Source organism: Phaethon lepturus, unplaced genomic scaffold (assembly GCF_000687285.1).
Source record: "Phaethon lepturus isolate BGI_N335 unplaced genomic scaffold, ASM68728v1 scaffold782, whole genome shotgun sequence".
NCBI classification, from domain to species: domain Eukaryota; kingdom Metazoa; phylum Chordata; class Aves; order Phaethontiformes; family Phaethontidae; genus Phaethon; species Phaethon lepturus.
The window spans coordinates 114976-125349 of NW_010522366.1; the positions used below are offsets into that span (position 1 = coordinate 114976).

At 42.9% G+C, this 10374-nt stretch overlaps 1 protein-coding gene across 1 annotated transcript in view; it reads right to left on the minus strand.

Annotated features, from left to right (window-relative positions):
- The window catches only part of AGBL4 (ATP/GTP binding protein-like 4), a gene marked incomplete at both ends in the record, with an annotated part of 120119 nt that overhangs the window by 109129 nt on the left and 616 nt on the right, over nt 1-10374 (minus strand). The window lies entirely within an intron of this gene.

A 10374-nucleotide genomic window follows, 5' to 3' on the forward strand; every position in this document is an offset into this window, starting at 1 on the left:
TTTTTGTCTTAAAGAAAAAACAAAAATGGCTATGTCTCTACATGAGGAAAAAAAATTGCAAAAGCTCTGCTCTGCCCCTCACCAGTGGAGATGGATCTGTTCTTTTATTTACACTGCATGACATCCAGGCAAGAATAAGCTCCACAGAAATAAATTAGGGCCACTCCATGTCAGCACAGATATGCTCCTGGCTGCTAAGCAGTAGAACATATTGTAAGCCCCCACCTCCCCTCCAGAGAAAATCTTGCTGTGAAAATGGAGTCATACTGCAGATCCTAAAGGTGATGGTAATTAGCACTGGAGAGGGAATATTCAGAGAGCAAACTGTCCTCACATGAGTAGGACTGCCACAAGCAACTGACATCTCTGCTTGTGAAGAGGTGAAATTCTCCAGGAGGATATAAAGTACATGTTTCCATCTGAAAAACACAAGGGAGGAAGTTAGACGGATAATAACTTTCAGGGCTCCTCTAAGCATTGAGGGGTTTTGTTGTTGCTGTTTTAGGAAGAAGAAAAAACACCATTTCCTAAAGAATTCTGTTTGGAGACAGTCTTATTTCAGAATCTACTTTGAAGCATATTAAACTAAGAAGGAAGAAGATGCTCTTGTTCCAGAATAAGAATTGCTCAAGGAATGTTCTATTGCACTCCACATTCACAGCCTGTCTCAGATGCAAATTAACTCTCAAGTGAGGCAAACCCTCAGACAGAAGCTCTCCCCAAGCACTTCACAGCAATGGGGTTCGACTCTGGCAGCACTGTGACCGCATAAGCTAATGTCAAGGTGCTAGTTCCCTCATATCCTTGGCCATTAGGAACTTTGCCAGGAAGAACTAAAAACAGAGTTCACACGTAACCAGGGGCTAAGACTGTCTAATTTTCTGCCTTGAACAGTCAGACTGAATTTTAACATCTTAAAAGTAAATTTAACATTAATAAACAGCCTCTTCTACTGCATGAAAGATACAGACATCAGAAGGGAGAGGTGCCACTGAACATTTTGGACAGGCTGAGACCCCAGAGTGACATGCACACTGCAAAAGTAAGGGTTTATTTCAAAGCCACTGGAGGGGTCTGTTAGCTGAGCATGGTGGCAGTCACTTCCCGGCTGCTGCCTCCAGTGCGGGGCAGACAACCTGCCTGCAGTGAATTAGGGGTTCAGTTCCAAGGGGTTTCCAGTTCTGACCCAGGACAGTACAGTTTGTTGTTCCCTGCTCCTCCCCGGGAGTAAAAGACAGACTCAACTCTGGAAAGATAGTACCTGGAAGAAGGCTGGGTCACAGTATTTTTCAACTCCACTCTTGATTCTACAACGGACTGTCTCTCCTGTTTGACAGAAGGTGGTTAAAGCACTGTGCCAAGGAATTAGCCACCCGCCTGTTCTCACTTTGATGTTATGACACCAAGCACTGGTGTTGGTAAGGGGATTGGCCACAATGGTGATTAGTGCCATACAAAAGCCACCATGGCAGTACTGGGTAAGTAATAACCATGAAAACTGAATCTTTCAGTGATGCTAGAAATAGCTCCTTTTGGGTAAGCGAAGGCCCTAGGGAACAAGAACTTGCCTTGTCATTTTCATTGACCATAATATAAGACAGGGTCCAGCTTTGTAATATGTTGCCTACATGCTGTACAGCTGACAGAAAATTTTGAAGTAAACTTTTAAAATTTTGAAGAAACTTTGTCATAAGAAGACCTATAGACTTTTCCTTTCCTCCTTTTTTAACTGAAAACTGAAATAGATTTTTACCTTTCTTCGTTTCTTCCTTCATCCCCCATGTTTTTTTTCCTTCAGTGATAAAGTGACAAAAAAGTGGGGAGACAAGAAAAGAGAGATAAAGGGAAAATAAGAGAAAAATAAAAGTAACCTTGTGTGAAATTTCAAATAAAGCGTTGTCTTTGAAAACCTGTGGCACTAAAAAGAAATTAGTTCATTTTCATCCATCTCCAATTACCTGTTACACTTAGCAGCAGCAAAGAGTAAAACTGTAAGCTCCAAACCAGAGCATGGATACCAGGGATCTACTACGATTTGCTGAAGATGCAATAAGTAATTGGACCCTTGAACTAACATGACAGGACCCACCTGGAAATCATCACTTAGGGGCCACATCTGTCACTGAGGAAACAACCTTGCTGGGGAGGATGACTTTTTAGAGAGCTGTGTGCCGCTGTTCAAAACCACCCTAAATCCACACTTCCTGTCTATGAAGTGTTTAATAGAAGTTTGCCCATACATTAGAGTCCCAGCAAAACTATTCGTGCCTACACTTCTTCCTAGATAAAATTAAGCAGGACTGGTAAAGAATTTGTGTCTCCTTTTGGCTGGGGCATATGCCCCATTACCCCTCCTCTCCATCCTCAGAGTGCAGAGAAGCAGGACTGCATTAAAAGAGCCAAGACAATCTCTAAAGGGCTATTGTCTGGGGCAGGAGCCTGCTTTCATCCCAAGACTCTTCTTCGCACCCTCCAAAGAAGCTTTACGCCCTTGTCTCTGTAAACTGCAGAAGTCAAGGAGACATGCCTCTTATAAACATGTACACAATACCTTGCGACAGACACACACAAGAGCACGTGAGCAGTCTGTGCAGGGGCAGAAGAAGAATTTCACTCAGGTGCCCTTGTGTCAAAGAAAAGCTTCCAGCAGACAAGTCCTAGTCACACATGAATGCTGGCTCCTCAGAGCAGCAGCTATAGCAGTGCAGAAGGAGCAAGAAGGCAAGCGCAGGGCACCTCAGAGACAGAAGAACTGAAAACAAAATGAAAACAAAAAAAATCAATTCAGCTGAACTGAGCCAGGGCAGGCAAAGAACAAAGGGTCAGAAGACAAAGCCGGAAAAAATAGACCCGCAAGATTAATATCAGTTGTGAGGAAGAGCTGGGACACTACAGAAGGAGAATGGAAAAGCCTTAAAGAAAAGTCTAAAAACTAGAAGAGATTCCTAATTGTGAAGTCTGACATACCACTACAACACCTGCAGCTTGATCAGTACAGATCTCGCACACTGCTGCACTTACAGAAAGGGCTTCATCTCACAACTCAGATTCCTTGAAATTAATAACCGTTACTTATTAGGAGCCATTGTTTTTTTCATTAACAGCACAGGCGTGCAAATGAGATCTAAAGAGAACTCCAAACTTCCTGTGGTCTTTACAGCTCTGTTCTGAGTTTTGCATATTCATGCCCTGGTCTAATTCAACTGGTGTAGGACTTCAAGATTTCTGCCTGGGATTTCCCTACTAGTAACAGATGCCCCAGCACTGTTTGACCCATGCATGCAAAGTCCAGTTTGGGGAAACCTGCGTGCACAGCACACTGAGTGCTCTTGGCCAGTTGGGACTGCTGCACGGCCCCAGACTCAGCAAGCAATGCCATGAGCAGGGTATTAGCTAACACTTCCAGGGGCCTACTCTCCCGCCTAGGCCCAGAGATCTGTTGCATGGGCATAATATTGCTCCCTAGAAGTGCAGGACTTGCGGCCTATGGCCGTACAGAGAAATACACATAGAAAATGGCTCTGACCTAATTCATATCTGGGAAGACATAGATAAACATCTTCAAAATCCACTTGGACTGCAATTCCTCATGGGAAAAACAGGCCATATTAAGGAAAGTCAAGTGACCATGAAGTTAATTGAATCAATGTTTTCTCTTTTTCCTATCCTCAGACATCAGCAAAGTGCCACAGTGTGCTGTTACAAAGATGATGTGCTTTGACCTAGAGGCAGGTTGGTTAGAGCTGGAGGGAAATGATCTTTAAGCTAATGTTATTCAAAAGTATGAGCAGTCAAGAAACATTGCAAAACCAGTATGTTTAAGAGACTAATTGGGCAATGCCACCCAAAGACAAAGCAAATTTGCCTGCTGTTGTATAGAGAAGCCCTTCTCAATTCTCCCTCTTGAAGACCAAGGGCTCCTTTAGCTCTGTGATTATTGTAGAGAGGATTAGTTAAGCAGAGGTAGTCAAAGGCCTGCCCTGGTCAAAGGGCAAACTGAATCAAAGTAAGTACTTGACATTTCTTAGCTGCATAGGCAAAGCTGACCTTGTCATCCCAGGGATGAGGAGTTAGGACTGATCCATTTCACCTACTAGAAGATGCCAGGTGAGCATGCAGGGCTAGGTTTGCGGAGTGAGCCTGCCTGGTGAGTCAAATTTTCCATTCACACTGCTACTGATAGGATGGAAGAGATGAGGCAGCAACTTCTGCTGTCGGTGGGAACGGGTCTCTCAGCCATGCAATAGCCTTCTCCACTGATAACACAACTGATCCCTCAGAGGCAGCCCAGGTCTCCAGAGCTCTTGGGGACTCCTTCTTCCCCCTGCAGACTTTAGCCCCCAGCCTCTGCACAGCTTCTCCGCCCACCTTGCCACCATCACACTGCCTTCTCTTCTGTGCAAGGGTTCCCTCGCACATGCAGAAAGCATACGTGCTGAGAGAGTAAATCGCATAACTCTATTGCCAGAGAAATTTAACCTCATTATAAATTTCCTCCAGCTCAGGAAACCAGCTGTATAAGCTCTCATACCTGCCTGACACCATAGTGAATTGATTCAAAACCCGTGGTATCTTGTAACAGCTAATGTCACTTAGGGTAGCAGAAATTCTTCCAGCAGTCTATTTACATCAACACAATTTTAAGAGGAGCTTTTCTTTCCATTACTCCAATATGGATGTTTTATATTCTCAGAACAACCTCTCTCTCTCCTGGGATACTTCACACTAAAATCCCATCCAGGAGATTTACAAAGGACAGACAATAGTGTTTTTCATATTGCTTTAGAAGTCAAGGAGAGTGTGTTTCCCTTCGTATTAAAGCTTAGGAGCTGTGCACTTAAAAAAGAAAAAAAAAAAAAACCTTAGTGAGAAGGATGAATGCAGTTTAACAACTTTAAGAGAGCCCTGCAGCTCATTTTATGGTTGGGCTGTTGAATTCTGTTGTCTTTGTCTGGTTCTCATCATTTGGTTTCCTGAACCCCTATAAAAGAGACCATGAACTGCAGCTTCTGTTCACTATGTTCCCTCACTCCTTGTAAGTGCTAAGATGTGGCTAAATGAACAGGAGTGTTCCCATCCTCTCCTCTCACAACTTATGCATATAACCTTATGCATGCAGAATACCGCTTGTTTTATAGAAAGATTTCACTCTTTTTTTTGACCAAGAGCAGTCGCCTCTAGGGTGGAACTGTGCAATATCAGATGCATTTTCCTATGGACTGTAGCCAGAAGAGGAGGTTTGCAAAGGGTACAGCAAGTATTGAAAGGGAATGGAAGCTCCCTGGCTTTGTACCTTTGGGATGGCAAGAGCGTATAAAACTCCCTTAAAGTGGAGTTTCTGTGTAGTTCAGTCCTCTTCAGTATTAGCAACACAGCCCACAAACTGAAGCAACTGGCAACAGCCCCCGCAACGGGCATTTCTGCATCAGAGAGCACCCACAGGCCTGCTGCATGGCCAAGGCAGAGCATGCTCCTGCATCCAAAGATGGATGGCAAACTAAGCCTTTATACATGTGGAGGCATTCACTTTGAGTCTAGAAGTAGCTAGGAGAGCATAAGTGTTTGCTTCCAGTCTCTTTCATTTGGCAGAGAAGGCAGAACTGAGACGTTATAGTAATATAACACATATGCATGTATAAGATCTGCACTCTTTATGGAATCCTATTTTGTTTCCTCCTCTAATAGGAAATTTAGCTGAGAAATGAAGATGATTTGACTTGCTAGAAGGAAGAGTACAACAGATTAAGTACCTAGAAAGAGGTCAGAACTGATGCACCCCATTCAGATGCAAATTCAGCCTGATATGAATTCTGGCAGATAATGCCCCCAAGCTTCTGAGGGCCCCATCATTACCACAACAGGAACTTTCTAGGCTCAGTGTTTTTCTCCAGTACAGATGCTGTCACCAAAAGCATCCTACACCAATGCCTACAGAACTCAGTTTCATTTCTTTAGGAGAAATTTATCCCCTGGAAACAGCTAAGCAAGGTCATCACATCTGTTACTTCAAAAAACATTCTTTTCACATGTGAAGGTTTCAATAGCTGCATTTACTTTTGCATTTAAGACATGCCCTGTCCTGTCTTTCAAAGTTACTATAATTTATGCCTTATGCTCAAAAGATTTACACACTTAGCAAAGGAAACAGAAAAGCAGCTTTTACCGCCATCCCCCCCCGCCCCAGTTTATTCTTCCCATTCTTCATAACAAAAGACAGAGGTTGTCTAATTCCAAGTAGGAGCAACAAGTTTCAAAATTACTCTTCTCACACATACAACTGCTTTTCCCACAAGCAAAAAAAACCCCCAAAACCAAACCAAAACAAACAAGTCCCACTCATGTTGTAGAAACTTCACGCATTAACTTCTCCAGGGATCCTGCAGGATCAAATTCTACAAATTTGAAGGCACTGCCTCCATAAAGTAAACTAGAAAACTGCCACCACTTAAGAAGCCGTATTGGAATCTCTCCAAGAATAAAAGCCTTCCTAGCATGTGGAGCACCTTAGTCACATAGAGATCAAGTTCAGTTACCCACAAGCCCAGTCAGTTATTGTGCAACAGCAGGACTCCTGAGACAGCTGATGGGAGACTTCTTGTCAGGCAGTCTGTATCCTTCTTTAAACTTCGAATCAAAATTTGTACAAAAGCTTTCAGAGTTTTTTCCCTGCCCTCTGCTGGCAGGAGGGTGGGGATTAAAAACACAGACCAAGAATGTTCACAGAAAACCAAGAGACATTGCCCAGTGTAGTCTGGTTTTCCATTTCATATCATCTGATTTAAGATGAAGCAAGAGGGAGCATTCATTTAAGCAGCTGTAATGAAAAAAGATTGATTGAAAAGTCATTTTTTCTCCATTCTTATGGATAAGAGTCCCAGGTGTCTGTTTTCCTTATATTTTCTTTTTAATGGCTGTTCCCTATTCAGCCCATAAGCTTCAAGGTCAGCTTCAGGCCAAATTACACTTCGCACAAGATGCTCAGCATTTGCAAACGCAGCTGTGGGATTCCTCTCCCTCCCCTCTTGCAGTGGGTCTTCCATTCTGGGCTACCAGCCTGGCAAACTATATTAAAATGCTTAGGGTACAAATCTTTATTTTTGCATTTAGATGGCATGGTGGATGCCACACTGGCAAATGCGTTAGGTGACAAATGACTAAGAGAACATGCTAAGTCTATGGGGAAAGTGCACGTTTACGTATATCTAGACATGCTTAAGCTTGCAATTGCTTACTGCTGACGAAAGCCAAAGTAAACAGGACAAACTCAAACATGGTAGTCACCACATGTCTCCTACAACTTTCCATGCACATGAGGAGTGAGGGACAATTGCTTATTTCCCACCAAAAAAATTAAATCTAGCAGACGAAGGAAAATAAGACTGTAAGAACACTGGGGGAAAAAATACTCCTATTGCCAGATCTTGTATAAAATCCAAACCTTTGGAAAGCTGGCTTATCACCAGTGTTTAGAGGGTAGGGACTTGTACAGATTTTACACACATATTTGTGCACGCAACATATGGCATTATCTCACATCTGACCCTATCTGTAAGACTTAATAATTTACTTGCCTTAACAGTATAATGTGGACAACAGAAAAGAGCATACGTTTTCTTAAGTAAAAATACCAGGGGGAAAGGGGGAGGGGGCTCAGAAATGATGAGAAATATCTAAGAATAGAAAAGAATCTAAACGCACAACTTCAGAAAAATCCCTCAAATCCGAACAGCCTATGAGAGATGAGTTCAAGCTGCAAGATGAATTCGCACTGTTTTGTGTTGCACTATAAAAGCCCTCCAGGAGCAGCCGTGACTCCAGTTAGTTAGAAAATGGTCTATAAGAGCAAAGTGAAAACAACAGAGCCCTCTTCATTCTAGACCCTACTTTCGCTCATCCCCAAACATGACACAAGCATCAATGCTCATGATGGCCATCACAGCCTGAGGAGGGGAGCACTGCCCTACCTTTGGATGTAAAGGGTACTCATGCGAATATATTCTCTGGTGACTAACTCTCCATCTCTGTTCCTGAACTTCACAACAAGCAGTTAAGAGCTGTCAGGAAAACTTCCTAAAAAGGCTAACCTGAAGCATCGTAATAACTCTTAAAAGACCAAAACAGAAACAAAAGGTTCTTAATCCATCTTTCTATGAAGAGGCCCTCTGGAGTTTTGTCTGCCTTTTAAGGGAGTGAGCTACAGCTCAGCAGCTGCACCGTGTATGAAATATTACAGCACTTGTTTTTAGCTGCTGGATGAGGTGCCTACTGTTTCTGGGGAGGTCTGGCTACTGCTGCAAGCACTCCACAGCTGTAAGGAGACAGAGGTGTGTATCCAAGTTCACAATACTTGTACATCTGCAGGAATATGGGGTATTTGTGTCCAAAATTCAGTTGTCAATGGATTCTACATAATGGAATATGAAGAAGGATGACATAGAAACAATACAGTTCTAAATGGGGAGATGGATCCTTGTTTAGATTTAATCTGTGGGTAAAGTGAAGGAAAAAAAGACCAATAGACAGGATCAAGTATACCCTGATGTATCAAGGCTAGACAACTGGCTTCTCATCGGGGTATTTTGCCTAATCAAAAAATGGAGGATGTAATAGGGAGCTTCTGCCAGGCCCCAGGCAGCTGGTGTTTGGACTACACATAGCTATATATCCTCAGCAAGAGCAGGCCAAAGAGGTCAGGAAGATACTTGGCTAGCCCAAAGACAGGTAGAAAAATGAGTAAGGAAAAATGAGCTTAGAGCTTTAAAGGGGAAGACAGAGCCTGAACTGAATGAAACTCAAGAAAAAAATGAAGAACAAAAAAAAAAGAAAGCTTGTAACTCAATATCTATTCCCCTATTGGCTGATTCTCCAGGCCTTGGCAGTCTCAATTCTGCTCTTCCGTATAGGAGATGCTGCTTGCACCTGGGGAATCTTTGGGATTAGCTTCCATATCTTAATACTTCAGGTGGTGAGCATAATCAAACATTCAAGAAGAAATCTCTCTACCAAAAAAAAAAAAAATCGTGACGTTCCATATGCACTGGGCTGGCATTTGGATATTAAATCTGCAGCCCCTAACTCTGCCAAAGTGCTTCCCAAGAGTCCAAGAATAAAATTCTTCATTGTGCCCTCACTTGACTGACAAAGGGATCCTTTTTACCCCTTCTTTTGACCCTCCCTCATAAAACTTTCCGAAGATGGAGCAAGCACCCAATTTCACATTTGGCAGTGCTAGAAACAATGCAGCAACGGCCTTGAAATGTTTGCCACTTCTACTTGTCTTGACAGTAATTATACACACATGGCAGCTTCATCTGCACTGGGCAGAATGGCTGAATGCACAGCGGAGTTCAGTGCCTTCAGATCCGTGCATTTCCAAGTGAGTCAAGCGTGCATTATAACTGCAGTCACAGCAAGTTTCTGATGTGCTTCTCCAAGACTGACCCCCTCCTTTTTCTTTTTCCTCCCCCCCCTCTTTTTGTTTTAATTTTCCTACAAAACACAAAGTTTCTCTGAGACAATCAGAGCATGACTTCCATCCAGTTGTTTCATCAGGCTAAGCATGCCACCCGCTTTTTCACATTCCCTTTTTTCCCTTTTGAATAAACTCTCCATTATCAAAACAAAATAACGTCATTTACAAAGTACCACCTCAGCAGCATGCCTCAGCCCTCATTTCATAGGGCTATGCCAGCAGCCACAAACAGAATCAAAGCGTCCAATTAAAAATCCATATTCATTAACAAACACCATGTGTACTATAATGCCCTGCATTGACTATGCCACCACAGGAGATGGCAAACTCGTTGAGTTTTCCTGCTTGTACTCCGAAACACTGCTTTATTAAAGGAAGGGGTTTACCTTTGCTATTCCACAGGCCGGCAAGAAGAGGCCCATCGGGCTAGGACAGCAGAAGTGACAGCTGTTGACCTTTTGCCTTAGAGAGATGCCAGACACAGGACCTTGCCAGGATGAGGAGCACACAGAGAAGACCATGAAACTGTGCCAGATCTTTCCCACTGAGGTCTTTAGGTACCAACAGGGCCAGTCGCAAACCAATCTGCGGCATTACAAGCAGCCAGTGTAATAAACTCTGCATATGCTTGATTGATGTAACTCCTTGGCTCGGCAGGGCCAGATCTAAGCTGATGTAGTAAATTAGCATATTGCCTTGGCTTCAGGGAAGTTACGTTGATTTACACCATCAACAATTTACCACTGCAGAAAGTCACATACCGTGAGTACAATACCTCAGACCTATACAATGAAGTTATATGAACACATGCCAGGATTATTTATTTATTTGTACCCACAAGCCTGAGATTTACAACTCATTTATAAATATGAGCTGGGCAATTTGCTTTCTATTTTTAGCAG